At 42.6% G+C, this 25,112-nt stretch overlaps 1 pseudogene; it reads right to left on the bottom strand.

Moving 5' to 3' along the window:
* Positions 1-1,975: 1,975 nt before the first annotated feature.
* On the bottom strand, positions 1,976-24,707 carry LOC145545008 (retinol dehydrogenase 16-like; annotated as a pseudogene).
* Positions 24,708-25,112: the final 405 nt, after the last annotated feature.

The raw sequence follows: 25,112 nt of genomic DNA, 5'->3' as shown, positions 1-25,112 counted from the left end.
GTGAGGATGAAGAAGGCCAGGATGGAGGATGGTGCCCTGGAAACTGTCAGGAAGCTGGGGGACATGCAATTATTATAAAAACACTAACCCTGCTAAGAAAGAAGGTTGTGGTTTCTTTACTCAAAGTAACGAGACACTTTTTTTTCTCAGTGACCATGAAAGCATCAACCATAAATTCCCATGGGGCCATGCAACAGACTGGTGCCAGCTCTCAGGGCTTCTGCCTCTGTTCTGTGAATCCTGAAAGGTACAGCGTGGGTTTGGGGCCTGTCAGGAGCTCCATGCTACATGCCAAGTGGGGAAGACCACAGGAAGGTCAGGAGAGACCCGAGAGAGGAGGTTGGGGTGACTCTCACTCATCTGAGAGCTGCAGAGCCCACAAGAAGACATCTTTCTGGGGCCATCCTGTTAGGGAGACTCACTGACTAAAATCTCTGCATCTTTGATCCTGGGAGTTGCAGCTGGGTCACATTCCAAGGCAGCGACTGTCAAGACTATATGCTTGGGAGCAGGGTGTCGCCCCCTGGTGGTGTTCTCCTAGTCTCAGGAGGACCACAGTCAAGACAGGGCATTCCACACCCATCCCCTCATCTCCTCCCAAGACGTGTCCTCTGAAGAGAGAAAGTCTTATAAAATGACATGGGGCTGAAAGGGGCCACGAGTGAGGGCTAATTGTGCAACCTTGTTTCCAGCCCTACCTATCTGCTGGCCCGCTATTGGAGTGAGCTCTCAAAATGGACAGACAAATCCTGCCTTTGGGTCCTAGGTGTCTGATTCTGGGAAGAGATAATATTAGAGTTGGGGAAACACTGAACCTGTTCTCCAAAAGCACCAGCACGGCCAAGGGGAGGAGGAGGGAGACTGCCTTGTGGTTGCTGCAAGGTCTCTGGCACAGATTCCAGCCCCTGCTCACGTCCATCAGACCACACCTGGCTCCACCCCCAAAGAAAGCAGCCTGGAAGGAGGAGGACTGGGAATCCCCTGAGGGTCCAGCCTGAAGACTCGGCTGGTGTGCACTGCACTTCTTTTTCAATGCTTTTGTTGTTCAGCTTTCTCTGAGTTAGAACCCGTGAGTCAACAATCAAAGAGGTGGCCATAGGACCCATCCCTGTGCCGCCCTTTGTCCCTCAACCTGTTATGGGACCAGCAAGGAGGGTCAGGAATTTTAACTTTACAAGCACTCTGACATTCTGGACAAGATTCCTGGGGATGATTCCATACATCCTGAACACACACCCCCAAGTCATATAGTGAATCAATGATGCTTTATTTGATTTCATTTGGTTTGGTGAGACTGGTACTGTTTGAGTGTGTCATAAATAATAATTTGAAAATCAAGTGTTTTCAGTTTAACCATGAAGCCCTAGCTTGTATTCTAGTAGGTGAACTTTTAAAATGAAATTTTAAGGAAAAAATAATCAATGGAAATTCTTGTTTCCAAGATGGATCAAAACCTGGTTTCTGTACCCAAACCTGCCAAGGCCACTGAATTGGCACCTAGGTTGTTGGATCAGGCTGCTGGACACCATTTACTATCAACAGACACCTTCAGGGAAGAAGGGCTTTTATATCCCTGCCCATCATTTCTATCCTGAGGAAGAGGGAGACAGGACATGGGAAAGATTCATCTGAAGAGGAGGACAGAGCCAAAGCACAGGGGACTGAACCCCTACTGTCTCATGTCCTCCCCAAAGTATGGCTTTTCACAGCTGATGTGGGTCATAATACAGAAGGGACAAAACGGAGGCATGAGCATCTGACCTCAGTTCCTCAGGCCCAATCTTGTCTCTTTCTTCCTAATTTCTTAGAGTCCTAAGCAATGACCCAAGCAAAGCCTGGGGAGTAAGTGGGAAATGAGGTGGAATGTGTGTTATGGAGCCCTGAGAATCCCCCTCTCCACTCTATTTCCCTCCCTCCATGTGTACTCTCCCCATGTACAACCCGAATGCCCCCTACCATGCTCCCCAGTCTTGGATTACAGGGCCTTAGCAGGCCCAGTGTAATGCCAATACATCATGAGATCCACTAGGAAGCAGGGCAGGTAGCTCATGGGAAGATAGAAGAAATTGGAGTCCCAGCCAAGTGAGTATCTAGTGCGGAGGTGGCAGGCAGCAGGGCATGCTTCATGCAGTCAGTCACCAAGGACAGATTTCCAGCCCACAGTGGCTTCAGTAAATCCGATGTCTTCATGTCTTTCCAGAAGAACCATCTTAGTTATTCTCATTTTCCAGCCCTCCCACTTCCAGATCAACTTGACTTTCCAAAAATTCAGATCTCTTCCCAAGTCATGGTCCATACCATATCAATAGATTTCACTGTAATGTGTCCTAGCATCTAGCAAAAAATACACTTCCACACTAAGTTAGCGCCCTCTAGTACCTTTCCAGGGAATACGTGTACTACATACTGGAGGTCTCTACCCACCCTAAAAATTGAGGCACCTGAAAAAAGGTGGTCCTAACACCAGCTTGCCATGATTCCAGTGGTGTATCCCTCTGTGGCATCAGTCTCCTTTCCAAATTAAAAGGGTTTCTGAAGAGAAACTGTTCTCTAGTTCTACCAAGTCTCGATCCTTCCCTTCTGTCACCAGTTGACCAAACAGAGACCTTAGGGATGACCTCATATCCCCACTGTGGGTAACAGAGAGCCTGGAGGATGGAACTGAGACTGGAGTAGGTACTAACGATGTATTTCTGAATATTTTTCCAAAGCCCATAGCTAACTCACGGTAGGCAAGGAACTTGTCTCGATAGAGTTCCTGGATCTCTGGCCTGGCATGATCCCATGATGTCTGGAGGTTTCCATTAAACACCTCATCTTGGGTCATATTGGTCAGGAAGTAACCGGCCTCAATCATAGCCTCCTTCACTCTGAAGTAGGAGACTTCCCTCCTGTAATGTAGGCAGGATGAGGGGCAAGGACGTGAGAGGTTGTGCAAGCAGAACACGAAAGAACTGTCAGACACCAGTACAGGGCTGGGTGAGATGGGCTGGGAACTCTCAGAAGTTGTGAGACGCAGAAGCCAGGGAAATAAACTCATGGTGATGTTACTGCTTCTCTATAGAGTTTGACCATTTTCCCAATTATTTTGCACCCTGTGCCTATCAGTGCCACATCCTACCAACTGTGCTGCAGAGCATCACTTAAATGCTGCCTCCTCCTATTCCTCTCACTCCAATCAATCACCATTTGCACATTCTGTCTTTCCATAGTTACATCCCCTGTCTCCCCTCTCCCACCCCAGTAACCCCTCTGTCCTCTAAGGAGCATCCACCTGCTTGTGGACAGAGTTCCCACACATCAGAGCCACCTGCTCTCTGCAGCCTGTGGTCTCTACCACTGATTTGACTATGTTGCTCTCTTGACTAATTGCTTTAAGGGGTACACTTCCCCCCAGGGCTCTTAGAGCATAAATACGCTAGCAGCTGAGCACATGGAAGGCCTGCACAGTCAAATCTACCCGTTATTGTGCCTCCAATAATTTCTGACCATGGGCCCTCCTGCAAGGCAGGAATAAGTTGAATCAAGCTCTATAAGTCTGGGACCAACTGGGCATGGGAAATACATGAAGGTGCTTCCCAGTGATGGACCTACACAAGGTAAGGGAGAGGGATGTGGAAGGAAGAACCATTAGGTCTGTGATGTATGAAAATCCCTGGAGAAACTACCACCCCACTACTACTCCTTACTCAGAGCACAGAAGCCAAAGAGAAGAAGGGCCTCCATCCCAGGGCATTACCTGAGGGATTCTGAGAAGGCCTCCACACTGTACTTGGACATGCTGTATACTCCACCTTTGAGGGACACCCAGCCCATGATGCTGGAGACGTTGACCACACGGCCCCTCACCTTCCACACCAGAGGTAGCAGACTGTGTCACATCAATCACCCTCAACAGGTCACATCCAGAATCTTCACGAAGTCCTGATTGGTCAGCCACTGGTTGGGTGCCATGGGTGTACAAGTGCTGGCATCTTTCACCAGATCCCAGAGTCCAGGGAAGAGTGAGGATGAGAAGACAACACTGTGCTGGGTCCAGGAGAGAGGACCCAGTCTTGGTGCCAAGTCACCTTCCAATCCAGGGAAGACTTTAGGAGAGAAGCTGCAGGGGGAGCGACTGGAACAAAGACCAACATGCTCCTAGGTGTTCAGGGAGTCCAGACCCTGTGAGCAGTGGGAGACCAGAAGATGTGCTCAGTCTTCACACCCCATCTACTGCCTGGTGACAAGGAACCAGCACCCCAGAGTTGATGAAGGCAGGTATTGAGCTTGAGGAAATCTTGTGTGTCTACAGTCTCTAACTTAGAGGGTGAACTTGTGTCTTTCACAATCCCTGTTGTCTTTGCAGACATGATAAAGAAAGGTTTTCAGATTTTCTGACATCTTCAGGACTCAGCGATTAACAGCTAGTATAAGGGAAAGAGAGGGAAACAGAGAGACAAAAAAGAGACATTGGATAAAAGACACAAACAAACATGAGTATCATATGGATGCAGATTGTTTAGATAAATAAGATTTGAAATCCTGGGTTGGGGGAAATTGTGGACAGGCCTGGTATTGACCTCTAGAGCCTGGGCTTGAAACACCCCCATCAATACTGAGTCATGTCCCTGCTGGAATCTGGGGAATTACATGGAGTATTTCCAGGGGACGCTGGGCTCCCTCTCTTCACCCATCACCTACAGAACACAGTGTTCACCCTATACCCCAGAAAACCCCACATGTCCTCCCACTCATCTAAGAGATCACTCTGGCCCATCTCCTCAGGAAAGATTCACCAGCTTGAAGGAACCTACTTTGCAGGAATCAAAGACACAACCCAAAGGGTTTCTATTTTGACTATATCTTTTTCTTTTAAAGTTTTAATTGAAGGATAATTTCTTGAATTGAAGGATAATATTGTCTGGTTTCACATCAATGTGAATCAACCATGGGTATACAAATGTTCCCTCCCACCTCCCACCCTAACCCCTCCCTCTAGGTGGTCATCAACCACCTGATCTAAGCTCCCTGCATCATACAGCAAATTTCCACTGGCTACCCATTTGACATATGGTAATTTATATTGGTACTGATGAGCCTATTAGCACTGCAGCAATGGAGACACAGACATAGAGAACAGACTTGTGAACACATTGGGGAAGGAGAGAGTGGAACAAATCAAGAGAATCTCAAGGTTTTATTTAAAGTAAACACTTAGTAACCAGAAGCCTCAGGACAGCAAGAACAGGCATTCAGGATTGGTGGTGTAGGACTGCCAGAAATATCCACACAGAGAGCTGAGTTCCTCCTCTGCTCAGAAACACGCCTGCCTTGTAGGAAGAATATTCTCCAACCGCTTGTTATCAGAGACACAATCAATATACATGATTATAGTCTAGGGACTTGGGTAAAAAGAAGTTTACCAAGATATTATTTGGCAATAAGGAGTACATGATCTGAGCCACAGTCAGCTCCTGGTCTTGTTTTTGCTGACTTTATAGAGCTTCTCCATCTTTGGCTGCAAAGAATATAATCAATCTGATTTTGGTGTTGACCATCTGGTGATGTCCACGTTTAGAGTCTTCTCTTGTGTTGTTGGAAGAGGGTGTTTGCTATGACCAGTACGTCCTCTTGGCAAAACTCTATTAGCCTTTGCCCTGCTTCATTCTGTACTCCAAGGCCAAGTTTCCCTGTTACTCCAGGTATTTCTTGACTTCCTGCTTTTGCATTCCGGTCCCCTATAATGAAAAGGACATCTTTTTGGGGTGTTAGTTCTAAAAGGTCTTGTAGGTCTTCATAGAACCATTCAACTTCAGCTTCTTCAGCATTACTGGTTGGGCATAGACTTGGATTACCGTGATATTGAATGGTTTGCCTTGGAAAAGAACAAAGATCACTCCGTCGTTTTTGAGATTGCATCCAAGTACCACATTTCAGACTCTTTTGTTGACCATGATGGCTACTCCATTTCTTCTAAGGGATTCCAGCCCACAGTAGTAGATATAATGGTCATCTGAGTTAAATTCACCCATTCCAGTCCATCTTAGTTTGCTGATTCCTAGAATGTTGACGTTCACTCTTGCCATCTCCTGTTTGAACACTTCCAATTTGCCTTGATTCATGGACCTAAAATTCCATGTTCCTATGCAATATTGCTCTTTACAACATCAGACCTTGTCTCTCTCACCAGTCACATCCACAACTGGGTGTTGGTTTTGCTTTGGCTCCATCCCTTCATTCTTTCTGGAGTTATTTCTTCACTGATCTCCAGTAGCATATTGGGCACCTACCGACCTGGGGAGTTCATCGTTCAGTGTCCTATCTTTTTGCCTTTTCATACCATTCATGGGGTTCTCAAGGCAAGAATACTGAAGTGGTTTGCCATTCCCTTCTCAAGTGGTTTTAGAAAAGGCACAGGAACCAGAGATCAAATTGCCAACATTCGCTGGATCATTGAAAAAGCAAGAGAGTTCCAGAAAAACATCTATTTCTGCTTTATTGACTATGCCAAAGCCTTTAACTGTGTGGATCACAAGAAACTGTGGAAAATTCTGAAAGAGATGGGAATACTAGACCACCTGACTTGCCTCTTGAGAAACCTGTATGCAGGTCAGGAAGTAACAGTTAGAACTGGACATGGAACAACAGACTGGTTCCAAATAGGAAAAGGAGTACGTCAAGGCTGTATATTGTCACCCTGCTTATTTAACTTATATATAGAGTACATCATGAGAAATGCTGGGCTGGAGGAGCACAAGCTGGAATCAAGATTGCCGGGAGAAATATCAATAACCTCAGATATGCAGATGACACCACCCTTATGGCAGAAAGTGAAGAAGAACTAAGAGCCTCTTGATGAAAGTGAAAGAGGAGAGGCGGTCCTAAGAGGGCAGAGGAATAGGACGGGGAGATGACTTTCTCCCCAACAAGTTTACTGAAAGAACATTTAGACGCTGAGCAAATTCCACAAAACAAATTCTGAATGCTGGCAGAGGACAGCAGGCACCCAGAAAGGCAGCCCATGGTCTTCGAAAGGAGGTAGGACAAAATATAAAAGATAAAAAGAGACAAAAGAGGTAAGGACGGATATCTGTCTCGGGAAGGAGTCTTAAAAAAGAGAGAAGTTTCCAAACACGAGGCAACACTCTCTCCAGAGGGTCTGTGGCGAGCCTTGAAATCTCAGAGGGCAAAATAACCAGGAGGAAAAATAAATAAATAATTAAAACCCGTGGTTTACATACCTAACAGCAACACCCAGCAGAGCCACAGCCCAGACGCGCGTCCCCAACTAGCAAGTGGGAGCTAGGCAGGGAGGGGCAGGCTGCATTGCTTTGGGTAAGGACTGGGCCTGAATGTCCTGAGGGCAATCTGAGGGAACTAGCTTGAGACAGCAACCTAGACCGTGGGATAGCTTTCCCGAGAAAAGCCTTAACCTAAGACACCACCAGGCCCACTCACAGAACAAAGGACTGAGCAGAGCAAGCCTGCTGTGGACCGGCCCATCCCCTGCTGGAGATGGGCAGGCAGGGCAGCCAGAGCCAGAAGGGTGCAATCGCGGCCCCAGAGAGGCATCCTATACCAAACTGCAAGGAGACCTCGTTGCTAACCAGGACTTCTTGGGACTCTGGAGATCAACACCCACCGAGAGGGTTGCAGCCAGAGATCTCCCCTGGGGAGACACACGGCACACCTGGGAAGCTGCGCCTGTTGTACACCCAGAAAACCGAGTGGCTGGGACAGGGGAAGGGAAAAAGGCACAGCCCCTGACCACGCTATCCAAAAACCTGGTCACCGGAGCTGCTCAGACCTGGGAAGGGCACAAAACCCAGGCTCAGCCAAGTCTGCGCCTTTGCGAAGTACCCAGGAACCTGAACTTGAGAGGCTTAAACCTTCGGGAAGTACAGGCAACCCCAGGGGCCCACTTCAGACAGTTCCTGGCAGTGCAACCTAGAGCCTGAACAGAGTAGACTGGGAAAGCCCACACGCCATGAGCAGAGCAAACCCAGTGTGGCCAAATCATTGTGAGCACACGCCAGTGAGATTTGTTTGCAGTGTTCCTCCCTCCCCACAGCATGACTGAACAAGTGAGACTAAAAAAAAAAAGACCATTACCACCCCCCTTGTGTCAGGGCAGAAATTAGACACTGAAGAGACCAGCAAACAGAAGAAGCTGAAAGAAACAGAGGGAACTGCTTTGGAAGTGACAGGTGCAATAGATTAAAACCCTGTAGTTAGCACCGACTACATAGGAAGGGGCCTATAGACCTTGAGTACAAGCTGGACCAAGGAACTATCTGAAAATGAACTGACCCCACACTGTCCATAATAGCTCCAGAGAAAGTCCTAGATATATTTTTACTATTATCATTTTTTAAATTTTTAAAACTTTTTTATTATTTTTATTTTATTTTATTATTATTTTTTATTTTTAAGTCTCCTATTACTCCTTCAGTTTTCATTTTTATAACCTATTATTACCTTGCAAAAAAAAAAGACCCTATTTTTAAAGCAAACTTCATATATATATATTTTATAATTTTTGTGACTCTGGTGGGTTTTTTTTTCTTTTTTCTTTTCTTTCCTTTTTTTTCCCCTCTTTTTTTAATATTGTATTTTTGAGAATCTAACCTCTATTCTAGATTTTTAATCTTTGCCTTTTAGTATTTGTTATCAACTTTGTATCTTCAAGAACCCAATCTTCAGTACCCATTTTTACTTGGGAGATCACTGGCTTGATTGCTCTCTCCCCCTTTTAACTCTCCTTTTTCTCCACCAGGTCACCTCCATCTCTCCACTCCCCCTTTTCTTCTCAACCCAACTCTGTGAATCTCTTTGTGTGTTCCGGGCTGTGGAGAACACTTAGAGAACTGATTACTGGCTGGATCTGTCTCTCCCCTTTTGATTCCCCCTTTTCTCCTCCTGGCCACCTCTGTCTCCTTCATCCCTCTTCTCTTCCCTGTGTAACTCCGTGAACATCTCTGAGAGATCCAGACTGTGGAGAGCACATAGGGAAGTGATTACTGGCTAGCTTGCTCTCTCCCCTTTTGATTCTCCTCTTCTCCTCCTGGTCACCTCTATCTCCCTCCTCCCTCTTCTCTTCTCCATGTAACTCTGTGAACCTCTCCAGGTGTCCCTCACTGTGGAGAAAATTTTCATCATTAACCTAGATGTTTTATCATTGGTGATGTATAGATAGAAAAGTCTTGAGGCTACTGTAAGAATAAGATTGAAAACCAGAGACAGGAGTTAGTGTTAGTCTCTCAGTCATGCCCGACTCTTTGCAACCCCATGGACTGCAGACCGCCAGGCTCCTCTGTCCATGAGATTTTCCAGGCAAGGATACTGGAGTGGGTTGCCGTTTCCTTCACCAGGGGATCTTCCCAACCCAGGGATCGAACCCGGGTCTCCTGCACTGCAGGCAGATTCTTTACCCACTGAGCTACAAGGAAGTCCAAATCCTGAGAACACCAGAGAACTCCTGAATCCAGGAAGCATTAACCGATAGGAGCTCATCAAACGCCTCCATACCTACACTGAAACCAAGCACCACCCAAGGGCCAACAAGTTCCAGAGTAAGATATAACACACAAATTCTCCAGCAACGCAGGACTACAGCCCTGAGCTTCAATATACAGGCTGCCCAAAGTCACACCAAACCCACTGACATCTCAAAACTCATTACTGGACACTTCATTGCACTCCAGAGAGAAGAAATCCAGCTCCAACCACCAGAACACTGACACAAGCTTCCCCAACCAGGAAACCTTGACAAGCCACCCGTCTAACCCCATCCACAGCAAGGAATCTCCACAATAAAGAGGAACCACAAACTGCCAGAAAACAGAAAGGCCACCCCAAACACAGCAATATAAACCACATGAAAAGGCAGAGAAATACCCAGCAGGTAAAGGAACAGGATAAATGCCCTCCAAATCAAATAAAAGAGGAAGAGATAGGGAATCTACCTGATAAAGAATTCTGAATAATGATAGTGAAAATGATCCAAAATCTGGAAAACAAATTGGAGTTACAGATAAATAACCTGGGACAGAGAAGATGCAAGAAAGGTTTAACAAGCACTTTGAAGAAATAAAAAAATAGTCAATATATAATGAATAATGCAATAAATGAGATAAAAAAACACTCTGGAGGGAACCAACAGTAGAATAACAGAGGCAGAAGATATGATAGGTGAGGTAAAAGATAGAATGATAGAAATAAATGAAACAGAGGAGAAAAAAGAAAAAAAGAATGAAAAGAAATGAGGACAACCTCAGAGACCTCTGGCACAATGTTAAACACACCAACATTCGAATCATAGGAGTCCCAGAAGAAGAAGACAAAAAGAAAGACCATGAGAAAATCCTCTAGATAATAGTTGAAAACTTCCCAAAAGTGGGGAAGGAAATAATTACCCATGTCCAAGAAACCCAGAGAGTCTCAAACAGGATAAACCCAAGGCGAAACACCCCAAGACACATATTAATCAAATTAACAAAGATCAAACACAAATAACAAATATTAAAAGAAGCAAGGGAAAAACAACAAATAACACACAAAGGGATTCTCATAAGGATAACAGCTGATCTTTCAATAGAAACTCTTCAGGCCAGAAGGGAATGGCAGGACACACTTAAAGTGATGAAAGAAAATTATCTACAGCCCAGATTACTGTATCCAGCAAGGATCTCATTCAAATATGAAGGAGAAATCAAAAGCTTTACAGACAAGCATAAGCTGAGAGAATTCAGCACCACCACCAAACCAGCTCTCCAACAAATGCTAAAGGATCTTCTCTAGACAGGAAACACAGAAAGGGTGTATAATCTTGAACCCAAAACAATAAAGTAAATGGCAATGGGATCATACTTATCAATAATTACCTTAAATGTAAATGGGTTGAATGCCCCAACCAAAAGACGAAGACTGACTGAATGGATACAAAAACAAGACCCCTATATATGTTGTCTACAAGAGACCCACCTTGAAACAAGGTACACATAAAGACTGAAAGGGAAGGGCTGGAAAAAGATATTTCATGCAAATAGAGACCAAAAGAAAGCAGGAATAGCAATACTCATATCAGATAAAATAGGCTTTAAAACAAAGGCTGTGAAAAGAGACAAAGATGGACACTACATAATGAACAAAGGATTAATCCAAGAAGAAGATATAACAATTATAAATATATATGCACCCAACATAGTAACACTGCAATATGTAAGGCAAATGCTAACAAGTATGAAAGGGGAAATTAACAATAACACAATAACAGTGGGAGACTTTAATACCCCACTCACACCTATGGACAGATCAACTAAACAGAAAATTAACAAGGATACACAAACTTTAAATGATACAATAGATCAGTTAGACCTAATTGATATCTATAGGACATTTCACCTCAAAGCAATGAATTTCACCTTTTTCTCATGCGCACACGGAACCTTCTCCAGAAGAGATCACATCCTGGGCCATAAATCTAGTCTTGGTAAAGTCAAAAAAATTGAAATCATTCCAAGCATCTTTTCTGACCACAATGCAGCAAGATTAGATGTCAATTACAGGAGAAAAACTATTAAAAATTCCAACATATGGAGGCTGAAAAACATGCTGCTGAATAACCAATAAATCACAGAAGAAATCAAAAAAGAAATCAAAATATGCATAGAAACGAATGAAAATGAAAACACAACAACCCAAAACCTATGGGACACGGTAAAAGCAGTGCTAAGGGGAAGATTCATAGCAATACAGGCTCACCTCAAGAAACAAGAAAAAAGTCAAATAAATAACCTAACTCTACACCTAAAGCAACTAGAAAAGGAAGAAATGAAGAACCCCAGGGTTAGTAGAAGGAAAGAATCTTAAAAATTAGGGCAGAAATAAATGCAAAAGAACCAAAAGAGACCATAGCAAAAATCAACAAAGCCAAAAGCTGGTTCTTTGAGAAGATAAATAAAATTGACAAGCCATTAGCCAGACTCATCAAGAAACAAAGGGAGAAGAATCAAATCAACAAAATTAGAAATGAAAACGGAGAAATCACAACAGACAACACAGAAATACAAAGGCTCATAAGAGACTATTATCAGCAACTATATGCAAATAAAATGGACAACTTGGAAGAAATGGATAAATGCTTAGAAAAGTACAACTTCCCAAAACTGAACCCGGAAGAAATAGAAAATCTCAACAGACCCATCACAAGCACGGAAATTGAAACTAATCAGAAATCTTCCAACAAACAAAAGCCCAGGACCAGATGGCTTCACAGCTGAATTCTACCAAAAATTTAGAGAAGAGCTAACACTTATCCCACTCAAACTCTTCCAGAAAATTGCAGAGGAAGGCAAACTTCCAAACTCATTCTATGAGGCCACCATCACCCTAATTCCAAAACCAGACAAAGATGTCACAAAAAAGGAAAACTACAGGCCAATATCACTGATGAACATAGATGCAAAAATCCTTAACAAAATCCTAGCAAACAGAATCCAACATCATATTAAAAAGATCATACATCATGACCAAGTGGGCTTTATCCCAGGGATGCAAGGATTCTTCAATATCCACAAATCAATGTAATACACCACATAAACAAATTGAAAAATAAAAACCATATGATTATTTCAGATGCAGAGAAAGCCTTGGACAAAATTCAACATCCATTTATGATAAAAAAAAAAAACCCTCCAAAAAGCAAGAATAGAAGGAACATACCTCAACATAATAAAAGCCATATATGACAAACCCACAGCAAACATTAGTCTCAATGGTGAAAAACTGAAAGCATTTCCCCTAAAGTCAGGAACAAGACAAGGGTGCCCACTCTCACCACTACTATTCAACATATTTTTGGAAGTTTTGGCCACAGCAATCAGAGCAGAAAAAGAAATAAGAGGAATCCAGATTGGAAAAAAAGTAAAACTCTCACTGTTTGCAGATGACATGATCCTCTACATAGAAAACCCTAAAGACTCCACCAGAAAATTACTAGAGCTAATCAATGAATATAGTAAAGTTGCAGGATATAAAATTAACACACAGAAATCCCTTGCATTCCTATACACTAACAACGAGAAAACAGAAAGAGAAATCAAGGAAACAATTCCATTCACCATCGCAATGAAAAGAACAAAATACTTAGGAATATATCTACCTAAAGAAACAAAAGACTTATATATAGAAAACTATAAAACACTGATGAAAAATCAAAGAGGACACAAATAGATGGAGAAATATACTGTGTTCATGGATCGGAAGAATCAATATAGTGAAAATGAGTATACTACCAAAAGCAATCTATAGATTCAACGCAATCCCTATCAAGCTACCAATGATATTTTTCACAGAACTAGAATAAGTAATTTCACAATTTGTATGGAAATATAAAAAACCTCGAATAGCCAAAGCAATCTTGAGAAAGAAGAATGGAACTGGAGGAATCATCCTGCCTGACTTTAGGCTCTACTACAAAGCCACAGTCATCAAGACAGTATGGTACTGGCACAAGGACAGAAATATAGATCAATGGAACAAAATAGAAAGCCCAGAGATAAATCCATGCAGCTATGGACATCTTATCTTCGACAAAGGAGGCAAGAATATACAATGGAGAAAAGACAATCTCTTTTTTTTTAATAAATTTATTTATTTTAGTTGGGGGCTAATTACTTTACAATATTGTAATAGTTTTTGCCATACATTGACATGAATCAGCCATGGGTTTACATGTGTTCCCCTTCCTGGACCCCCCACCCACCTCCCTCCCCATCCCATCCCTCTGGGTCATCCCATTGCCCCGGCCCTGAGCCCTTGTCTCATGCATCGAACATGGAATGGTGTTCTGTTTCACATATGATAATATACATGTTTCAATGCTATTCTCCCAGAATGTCCCACCCTCACCTTCTCCCTCAGAGTCCATAAAATTGTTCTATGCATCTGTGTCTCTTATTCTGTCTCGCATATAGGGTTATCGTTACCATCTTTCAAATTCCATATATATGCATTAGTATACTGTATTGGTGTTTTTCTTTCTGGCTTACTGCACTCTGTATAATGGGCTCCAGTTTCATCCATCTCAGTAGAACCGATTCAAATGTATTTTTTTAATGGCTGAGTAATATTCCATTGTGTATATGTACCACAGCTTCCTTATCCATTCGTCTGCTGATGGACATCTTGGTTGCTTCCATGTCCTGGCTATTGTAAACAGTGCTGCGATGAACGTTGGGGTACACGTGTCTCTTTCAATTCTGGTTTCCTCGGTGTATATGCCCAGCAGTGGGATTGCTGGGTCATATGGCAGTTCTCTTGCCAGTTTTTTGAGGAATCTCCACACTGTTCTCCATAGTGGCTGTACTAGTTTGCATTCCCACCAACAGTGTAAGAGGGTTCCCTTTTCTCCACACCCTCTCCAGCATTTATTGCTTGTAGACTTTTGGATAGCAGCCATTCTGACTGGTGTGAAATGATACCTCATTGTGGTTTTGATTTGCATTTCTCTAATAATGAGTGATGTTGAGCATCTTTTCATGTGTTTGTTAGCCATCTGTATGTCTTCTTTGGAGAAATGTCTGTTTAGTTCTTTGGCCCATTTTTTGATTGGGTCGTTTATTTTTCTGGAATTGAGCTGCAGAAGTTGCTTGTATATTTTTGAGATTAATTGTTTGTCTGTTGCTTCATTTGCTATTATTTTCTCCCATTCTGAAGGCTGTCTTTTCACCTTGCTTATAGTTTCCTTTGTTGTGCAAAAGCTTTTAATTTTAATTAGGTCCCATTTGTTTATTTTTGCTTTTATTTCCAATATTCTGGGAGGTGGGTCATGGAGGATCCTGCTGTGATTTATGTCGGAGAGTGTTTTGCCTATGTTTTCCTCTAGGAGGTTTATAGTTTCTGGTCTTACGTTTAGATCTTTAATCCATTTTGAGTTTATTTCTGTGTACGGTGTTAGGAAGTGTTCTAGTTTCATTCTTTTACAAGTGGTTGACCAGTTTTCCCAGCACCACTTGTTAAAGAGATTGTCTTTTCTCCATTGTATATTCTTGCCTCCTTTGTCGAAGATAAGGTGTCCATATGTGCGTGGGTTTATCTCTGGGCTTTCTATTTTGTTCCATTGATCTATATTTCTATCTTTGTGCCAGTACCATACTGTCTTGATGACTGTGGCTTTGTAGTAGAGCCTGAAGTCAGGCAGGTTGATTCCTCCAGTTCCATTCTTCTTCCTCAAGATTGCTTTGGCTATTCGAGGTTTCTTATATTTCCATACAAATTGTGAGATGATTTGTTCTAGTTCTGTGAAAAATACCATTGGTAGCTTAATAGGGATTGCACTGAATCTATAGATTGCTTTGGGTAGTATACTCATTTTCACTATATTAATTCTTCCAATCCATGAACACGGTATATTTCTCCATCTGTTTGTGTCCTCTTTGATTTCTTTCATCAGTGTTTTATAGTTTTCTATATATAAGTCTTTTGTTTCTTTAGGTAGATATATTCCTAAGTATTTTATTCTTTTTGTTGCAATGGTGAATGGTATTGTTTCCTTAATTTCTCTTTCTGTTTTCTCATTATTGGAGTATAGGAATGCAAGGGATTTCTGTGTGTTAATTTTATATCCTGCAACTTTACTATATTCATTGATCAACTCTAGTAATTTTCTAGTAGAGTCTTTAGGGTTTTCTATGTAGAGGATCATGTCATCTGCAAACAGTGAGAGTTTTACTTCTTCTTTTCCTATCTGTATTCCTTTTATTTCTTTTTCAGCTCTGATTGCTGTGGCCAAAACTTCCAAAACTATGTTGAATAGTAGTGGTGAAAGTGGGCATCCTTGTCTTCTTCCTGACTTTAGGGGAAATGCTTTCAATTTTTCACCATTGAGGATAATGTTTGCTGTGGGTTTGTCATATATAGCTTTTATTATGTTGAGGTATGTTCCTTCTATTCCTGCTTTCTGGAGGGTTTTTATCATAAATGGATGCTGAATTTTGTCAAAGGCTTTTTCTGCATCTATTGAGATAACCATATGGTTTTTGCTTTCAATTTGTTAATGTGGTGTATTACATTGATTGATTTGCGGATGTTAAAAAAACCTTGCATTCCTGGGATAAAGCCCACTTGGTCATGACGTATGATCTTTTTAATATGATGTTGGATTCTGTTTGCTAGAATTTTATTAAGGATTTTTGCATCTATGTTCATCAGTGATATTGGCCTGTAGTTTTCCTTTTTTGTGACATCTTTGTCTGGTTTTGGAATTAGGGTGATGGTGGCCTCATAGAATGAGTTTGGAAGTTTACCATCTTCTGCAATTTTCTGGAAGAGTTTGAGTAGGATAGGTGTTAGCTCTTCTCTAAATTTTTGGTAGAATTCCACTGTGAAGCCGTCTGGTCCTGGGCTTTTGTTTGCTGGAAGATTTCTGATTACAGTTTCGATTTCCGTGCTTGTGATGAGTCTATTAAGATCTTCTATTTCTTCTTGGTTCAGTTTTGGAAAGTTATACTTTTCTAAGAATTTGTCCATTTCTTCCAAGTTGTCCATTTTATTGGCATATAGCTGTTGGTAGTAGTCTCTTATGATCCTTTGTATTTCTGTGGAGTCTGTTGTGATCTCTCCATTTTCATTTCTAATTTTGTTGATCTGATTCTTCTCCCTTTGTTTCTTGACGAGTCTGGCTAATGGCTTGTCAATTTTGTTTATCTTCTCGAAAAACCAGCTTTTAGTTTTGTTGATTTTTGCTATGGTCTCTTTTGTTTCTTTTGCATTTATTTCTGCCCTAATTTTTAAGATTTCTTTCCTTCTACTGACCCTGGGGTTTTTCATTTCTTCCTTCTCTAGTTGCTTTAGGTGTAGAGTTAGTTGATTTATTTGATTTTTTTCTTGTTTCTTGAGGTACACCTGTATTGCTATGAACCTTCCCCTTAGTATTGCTTTTACAGTGTCCTATAGGTTTTGGGTTGTTGTGTTTTCATTTTCATTCATTTCTATGCATAATTTTATTTCTTTTTTGATTTCTTCTGTGATTTGTTGGTTATTCAGAAGCGTGTTGTTTAGCCTCCATATGTTGGAATTTTTAATAGTTTTTTTCCTGTAATTGAGGTCTAATCTTACTGCATTGTGGTCAGAGAAGATGGCTGGGATGATTTCAATTTTTTTGCATTTACCAAGGCTAGATTTATGGCCCAGGATGTGATCTATCCTGGAGAAAGTTCCATGTGCACTTGAGAAAAAGGTAAAATTGATTGTTTTGGGGTGGAAAGTCCTGTAAATATCAATTAAATCTAATTTGTCTATTGTATCATTTAAAGTTTGTGTTTCCTTGTTAATTTTCTGTTTAGTTGATCTATCCATATGCGTGAGTGGAGTATTAAAGTCTCCCACTATTATTGTGTTATTGTTAATTTCCCCTTTCATACTTGTTAGTATTTGCCTTATATATTGTGGTGCTCCTATGTTGGGTGCATATATATTTATGATTGTTACGTCTTCTTCTTGGATTGATCCTTTGATCTTTATGTAGTGTCCTTCTTTGTCCCTTTTCACATCCTTTATTTTAAAGTCTATTTTATCTGAAATGAGTATTGCGACTCCTGCTTTCTTTTGGTCTCCGTTTGCATGAAATATGTTTTTCCAGCCCTTCACTTTCAGCCTGTGTGTGTCCCTAGTTTTGAGGTGGGTCTCTTGTAGACAGCATATATAGGGGTCTTGTTTTTGTATCCATTCAGCAAGCCTTTGTCTTTTGGTTGGGGCATTCAACCCATTTACATTTAAGGTAATTATTGATAAGTATGATCCCGTTGCCATTTACTTTGTTGTTTTGAGTTCGTGTTGAAACATCCTTTCTGTGTTTCCTGTTTAGAGAAGATCCTTTAGCATTTGTTGGAGAGCTGGTTTGGTGGTGCTGAATTCCCTCAGCTCTTGCTTGTCTGTAAAGCTTTTGAATTCTCCTTCATATCTGAATGAGATCCTTGCTGGGTACAGTAATCTGGGTTGTAGATTATTCTCTTTCATTACTTTAAGTATGTCCTGCCATTCCCTTCTAGCCTGAAGGGTTTCTATTGAAAGATCAGCTGTTATCCTTATGGGGATCCCCTTGTGTGTTATTTGTTGTTTTTCCCTTGCTGCTTTTAATATTTGTTCTTTGTGTTTGATCTTTGTTAATTTGATTAATATGTGTCTTGGGGTGTTTCGCCTTGGGTTTATCCTGTTTGGAACTCTCTGGGTTTCTTGGACTTCTGTGACTATTTCTTTCCTCATTTTAGGGAAATTTTCAACTATTATCTCCTCGAGTATTTTTTCATGGCCTTTCCTTTTATCTTCTTCTTCTGGGACCCCTATGATTCGAATGTTGGGGCGTTTCATATTGTCCCAGAGGTCCCGGAGGTTTTCCTCATTTCTTTTGATTCTTTTTTCTTTTTTCCTCTCTGCTTCGTTTATTTCCATCATTCTATCTTCTACCTCACTTATCCTATCTTCTGCCTCCGTTATTCTACTGCTGGTTCCCTCCAGAGTGTCTTTTATCTCCTTTATTTCATTATTCATTCTATATTGACTCCTTTTTATTTCTTCTAAGTCCTTGATAAACATTTCTTGCATCTTTTCAACCTTTGTCTCCAGGCTATTTATCTGTAACTCCATTTTGCTTTCAAGATTTTGGATCATTTTTATTATCATTATTCTAAATTCTTTTTCAGATAGATTCCCTATCTCCTCCTCTTTTGTTTGGCTTTGTGGGCATTTCTCATTTTCCTTTACTTGCTGAGTATTTCTCTGCCTTTTCATCTTGTTTAGATTGCTGTGTTAGGCGTGGCCCTTCTGTATTCTGGTAGTATGAAGTTCCTCTTTATTGTGGAGGCTCCTCACTGCGGTTGGGGTTGGACAGGTGGCTTGTCAAGGCTTCCTGGTTGGGGGAGCTCGTGTCGGTGTTCTGGTGGGTGGAGCTGGATTTCTGCTCTCTAGAGTGCAATGGAGTGACCAGTATTAATTTTTGAGATGTCTATGGATTTGGTGTGCCTCTGGGCAGCCTGTATATTGATGCTCAGGTCTATGTTCCTGCGTTGCTGGAGAATTTGCGTGGTATGTCTTGCTCTGGAACTTATTGGCTCTTGGGTGGAGCTTAGTTTCAGTGTATATATGGAGGCTATTGGATGGTCTCTTATTAATTAATGTTTCCCCTGGCTTTCAGTCTTATTCTTGCAGTAGCCTCAAGACTTCTCCTTCCATACAGCCTCAATAATAAAACTTTTAGGTTAATGGTGAAAAGATTCTCCACAGTGAGGGATACCCAGAAAGGTTCACTGAGTTACATGGAGAGATGAGGTGGGGGGGGGGGGTTGAGGTGACCAGGAGGGGAAGAGGGGAATTCGAATGTGGAGAGAGCAATCTAGCCAGTAAGCACTTCCCTCTGTGCTTTCCACAGTTTGGAACCCTCAGAGTGGTTCACAGAGATACATAGAGAGGGGGGAGGAAGGTAATAGAGGTGAGCATGAGTAGAAAGGGAGGAATCAAGAGGGGAGAGAGAGATCTGGGCAGTATCCTGTTCCTGAAGTATTCTCCAATACCCAGAACACCCTCAGAGATTCACAGAATTGGGTTGAGAAGAGAAGGAGGAGGGTGGGAGATAGAGGTTCCCTGGGGGACAAGAAAGAGCATCAATAGGGGGAGAGAGTAATCAGGCCAGTGATCACACTCCTGAGTAAAACTGGGTCCTAAAGATTGGGTTCTTAAATGTACAAAATTGATATCAAATATGTAAAACAAAGATTAAAAATCTAGAGTAGAGGTTAGACTCTTATAAAACTTACAATCTAAAAAAAAAAAGAAAAAAGGGAAACAGTGTAAAAAGAAAAAAAACAGTAAAACAGTAAAAAAAGAAACAGGAAAAAAAAGTATAACAGGAAAAAAAACATTAAAAAAAGAAAACACAAAAGGTATAAGATATATGTATGTAGTTTGCTTCAAAAATAGGGTTTTTTTTTTTTGTAAGTTAATAGTGGGTTATGAAAGTTAAAGGTGTAATAGAGGACTTGAAGAAAAAGGAAAGAAGAGAAAAAAATTTTTTTAATTTAAAAAAAAAATTAAAAAAAAATAATAATAGTAAAAAAAATACATATCCCGGACTTTCTCTGGAGCTGTTGTGAGCAGTGTGGGATCTGCTCAGTTTCAGATAGATCCTTATTCCTGCTTATACTTTTCAAGATCTATAGGTCCTTTTCAATGCAGTCGGTATTAACTACAGGGATCTTAATCTGTTGGCCTGTCCCTTCCAAAGCGCTTCCCTCTGTTTATTTGGCTTATGTTTGGAGATCTCTTCAGTATCAATTTCCGCCCTGCAACAAAGCGGTGGAGGTGATCTCTTTAGGTTCGCTTGTTCAGTCGTGCTGTGGGGAGGAAGGAACACTGCAAATCTGGCATGTGTGTGGTAAGCTCGCAGTGTCTCGGCCGCACTGGGTTCGCCCCCGCTCATGGCGTGTGTGCTTTCCCCGTCTACCCTGCTCAGGCTTCAGGTTGCTCGGCCGGGGAGCGGGCCCTGAGCTGCGTGCACTTCCCAGGTCTAAGCCGCTCAGGTTCAGGCTCCCGGTTACTCCACAAAGGCGCAGACTCGGTTTCGCCCGCGGCTTGTGCCGTTCCCGGTCGGAGCTGCTCAGGCGGCCAGGAGTTTGGCGAGCACGCTCTCCCCTGTTGGGGCGGTGCGGCTTATCACCTCCCTGGTCCCCGCCTCGGTTTATGGGCGCGCCGGGCTCCGGTGTGCTTTGTGTCGGTTCTGGGGAGCTGGTCTCTGGCTGCGACCCTCCCGGCGGCTGTCGACCCTCCGGGATCTCAGGCAGTCTTTGCTTAGAAACTGGGAGCCTGTTTGCAGTTTGGTAGGGGGTGCCCTCTCTGGAGCCGAGTTTGCCCCTTTCCGGCTCTGGCGGGCTCCGCCTGCCTGCTGTGTCCGGCGGGAGATGGGGCGGTCCACAGCCGGCTAGCTCTCCTCTGGTATCGCTCAGTCCTTTGTTCTGTGAGCGGGCCGGCAGTGCCTTAGAGTTGGGCTTTTCGCGGGATAGTGCTCTCTCTCTGGCTGTCCCACAGTTTAGGTTACTATCTCACGTTAGCTCCCTCAGATTGCCCTCGGGGCACTCGGGCCCGGTCCTTACCCTAGGCAGTGCCGCCCGCTCCTCTCCGTTCAGCCCCCACTTGCTGGTGGCGGATGATGCGAGCGTCTGGGGTTCTTTGCTGGGAGTTGCTTTAGGCACGTAATCTGTGGATTTTATTTGTTTTTTTCCTCCCAGTTACGTTGCCCTCCGAGATAAGAAATCTTCCCCCACACCCGCCGGTGAGAGGGTTTCCTGGTCAAGACAATCTCTTTAACAAGTGGTGCTGGGAAAACTGTCAACCACTTGTAAAAGAATGAAACTAGAACACTTTCTAACACCATACACAAAAATAAACTCAAGATGGATTAAAGATCTAAACGTAAGACCAGAAACTATAAAACTCCTAGAGGAAAACATAGGCAAAACACCCTCTGACATAAACCACAGCAGGATCCTCTATGACCCACCTCCCAGAATATTGGAAATAAAAACAAAATTAAACAAATGGGACCTAATTAAAATTAAAAGCTTTTGCACAACAAAGGAAACTATAAGCAAGGTGAAAAGACAGCCTTCAGAATGGGAGAAAATAATAGCAAATGAAGCAACGGACAAAGAATTAATCTCAAAAATATACAAGCAACTCCTGCAGCTCAATTCCAGAAAAATAAACGATCCAATCAAAAAGTGGGCCAAAGAACTAAACAGACATTTCTCCAAAGAAGACGTACAGATGGCTAACAAACACATGAAAAGATGTTCAACATCACTCATTATCAGAGACATGCAAATCAAAACCACAATGAGGTATCATTTCACGTCAGTCAGAATGGCTGCTATCCAAAAGTCTACAAGCAATAAATGCTGGAGAGGGTGTGGAGAAAAGGGAACCCTCTTACACTGTTGGTGGGAATGCAAACTAGTACAGCCACTATGGAGAACAGTGTGGAGATTCCTCAAAAAACTGGCAAGAGAACTGCCATATGACCCAGCAATCCCACTGCTGGGCATACACACCGAGGAAACCAGAATTGAAAGAGACACGTGTACCCCAATGTTCATTGCAGCACTGTTTATAATAGCCAGGACATGGAAGCAGCCTAGATGCCCATCAGCAGATTAATGGATAAGGAAGCTGTGGTACATATACACAATGGAATATTACTCAGCCATTAAAAAGAATACATTCGAATCAGTTCTAATGAAGTGGATGAAAATGGAGGCTATTATACAGAGTGAAGTAAGCCAGAAAGAAAAACACCAATACAGTATACTAACACATATATATGAAATTTAGTAAATTGGTAAAGATAACCCTGTATGCAAGACAGCAAAAGAGACACAGATATATAGAACAGTATTATGGACTCTATGGGAGAGGGCGAGGGCGGGATGATATGGGAGAATGCCACTGAAGCATGTTAATTATCATATGAGAAAATAATCGCCAGTCCAATTTCAATCCATGATACAGGGTGCTTGGGGCTGGTGCACTGGGATGACCCAGAGAGATGGGATGGGAAGGGAGGTGGGAGGGGGGTTCTGGAAGGGGAACACATGTACACCCATGGTGGATTCATGTCAATGTATGGCAAAACCAATACAATATTGTAAGGTTAAAAATTTAAAAAAATAAAAGAGAGTGAAAGAGGAGAGTGAAAAAGTTGGCTTAAAGCTCAATATTCAGAAAACTAAGATCATGGCATCCAGTCCCATCACTTCATGTCAAATAGATGGGGAAACAGTGGAAATAGTGGCTGACTTTATTTTGGGGGGCTCCAAAATCATTGCAGATGGTGATTGCAGCCATTAAATTAAAAGAGGCTTACTTCTTAGAAGGAAAGTTATGACCAACCTAGACAGCATATTAAAAAGCAGAGACATTGCTTTGTCAACAAAGGTCCATCTAGTCAAGGCTATGGTTTTTCCAGTAGTCATATATGGATGTGAGAGCTAGACTATAAAGAAAGCTGAGCGCCGAAGAATTGATGCTTTTGAACTGTGGTGTTGGAGAAGACTCTTGAGAGTCCCTTGGACTGCAAGGAGATCCAATCAGTCCATGCTAAAGGAAATCAGTCCCGAATATTCATTGGCGGGACTGATGCTGAAGCTGAAACTCCAATACTTTGGCCACCTGATGCGAAGAGCTGACTCATTGGAAAAGACCCTGATGTTGGGAAAGATTGAAGGCAGGAGGAGAAGGGGACAACAGAGGATGAGATGGTTAGATGACATCACTGACTCAATGGACATGAGTTTGGGTAAACTCTGGGAGCTGGTGATGGACAGGGAGGCCTGGCGTGCTGCAGTTCATTGGGTCGCAAAGAGTCACACAAGACTGAGCAACTGAACTGAACTGAACTGAGATATCATTTATGATGAATATGGTGAATAAAAGGTAGGAAATGATTATGAATCATACCATAAAGTACTTTTTCATAAGTAATGCTATTTAAAGGTATACTATTTTCTCAACCATAATCTATGATGTTTTTGAAGAAATTTTTGAAATGTTCTAAATCTACATATACTTATTTAGCAGAAAGAAAAAGATACTAACACATGAAAACAGAAGACTACGTATGTCAAAATGTTAACATTACTTATCTTTGGGAGATGAGCTTGTTTCAGAGTGTTTGGTCTTAATCCCTATCCTTTTCTGAGTGTCCACAGTGATCATGTAGTAAGATAAGAGAAATTAAAATTCTTTCCTTCCCTTGCAAAACTCGGGATGATTGTAGTAATAAAAAGAAAATGCAGAAGAAGAAAAACAGAAAAAAGAGAGAGAGAGAGGAAATAACCCCATAGTAGTTTTCTGACTTCCTTTGGCAAGTCATGCGAGCTCAGTGTCATCCATTTAAACACAAGTGGGACGGCAATCGGTAACCAACAAGAACATGATCAACAGCTGAGAACACACCCCATTTCCAGTCCTGGGCTCCACCCCACGTTCCGTCCCACCCTCCCACCCCCACCACCATGCACCCTTCCAGCCAGAGACCTCCTCCACTCCTCCTCCAGAAAGTCTAACCTGAATACCCTGCTCATTCAGCAACAATAAACCCAGACCTTCTGCTGAGAGAGGAGGAGACACCAGACAGAGAGTTTGAAGGACACAATCTCATCAGGGAAATCTCTCCCCCAAACTGCAGAGCCTCAAGGTCAGAAGGTAAGGGCAGGGGTGGAAGAGGTTCAGCAGGTCAGCTGGATGACATGAAGAAGAAAGGTGGGACTTCACGTCCAGGAAAACACCTTGGACTCTTCCCCGGGGAGCTGACAATGGGTCTACCTTCACACAGTGAGATATAAACAAATAAGAAATCTGGGGTACCACTGTCCCCCACACTCTCCTTCACCCCTTGGTGGCTGCAGTGATGCTCTCTGTCTTGGTGACATCCAGGATCACCATTGGCAGCCTGTCTGATGTCTGGTTCCTCAGCTGCTTGGCCCCCTGCTCTGTCAGTCATGCAGCCAGACCCTCAAGCCTCTCAGGTCCAGCTGCCTGGCCAGAAGTCTCCGGAAGCCTGAGTCACAGCCCGTGATGAAGACAAACTTGTCCTGGAGGTGGCTCACCACCTTCCTCTCCCAGTAGTGGCACAGGAGGTAGTACAGGCCCACGAGGACCACCAGGCATAGCCACATGGTTTGTAGGGGACAGACACACACAGGCTGGGGTGAAATTGATTGACTAGTGATCAGACAGGAGGAATTAAGAACACAAAGAATTATGAATGGCCAACCAGCTTCCAGGCTCTCTGGCATGGAAGTTTCAAGATTTTCCTGTTCACCCTCTTCAGTGAGTATCACTGACTCTAACCCCGAAGTATCCTCTTGTCGCCAGCCAAAATCTTGGGCTTCTCTGTCCACAGAAGCCGAATGAAAAATACGGACAGAGTTTGGAGGAAATAGAAAGGTGGCTTTTATTCTCAGCCAGTGGAGAGGGGAACACAGTAGGCTCATGCCTCAAGACCTGTGTCCTCCCCACCCCCACTCCATGAGGAGTGTAGGGGCTTACATAAGGCAAGGGCTCACAGTCAGGAGTCAGTG

Source organism: Giraffa tippelskirchi, chromosome 4 (assembly GCF_054371585.1).
Source record: "Giraffa tippelskirchi isolate mGirTip1 chromosome 4, T2T-mGirTip1v1.2.pri, whole genome shotgun sequence".
NCBI classification, from domain to species: domain Eukaryota; kingdom Metazoa; phylum Chordata; class Mammalia; order Artiodactyla; family Giraffidae; genus Giraffa; species Giraffa tippelskirchi.
The sequence above is the reverse complement of the archived record's forward strand: the minus strand, read 5'-3'. Positions and strand labels throughout refer to the sequence as shown.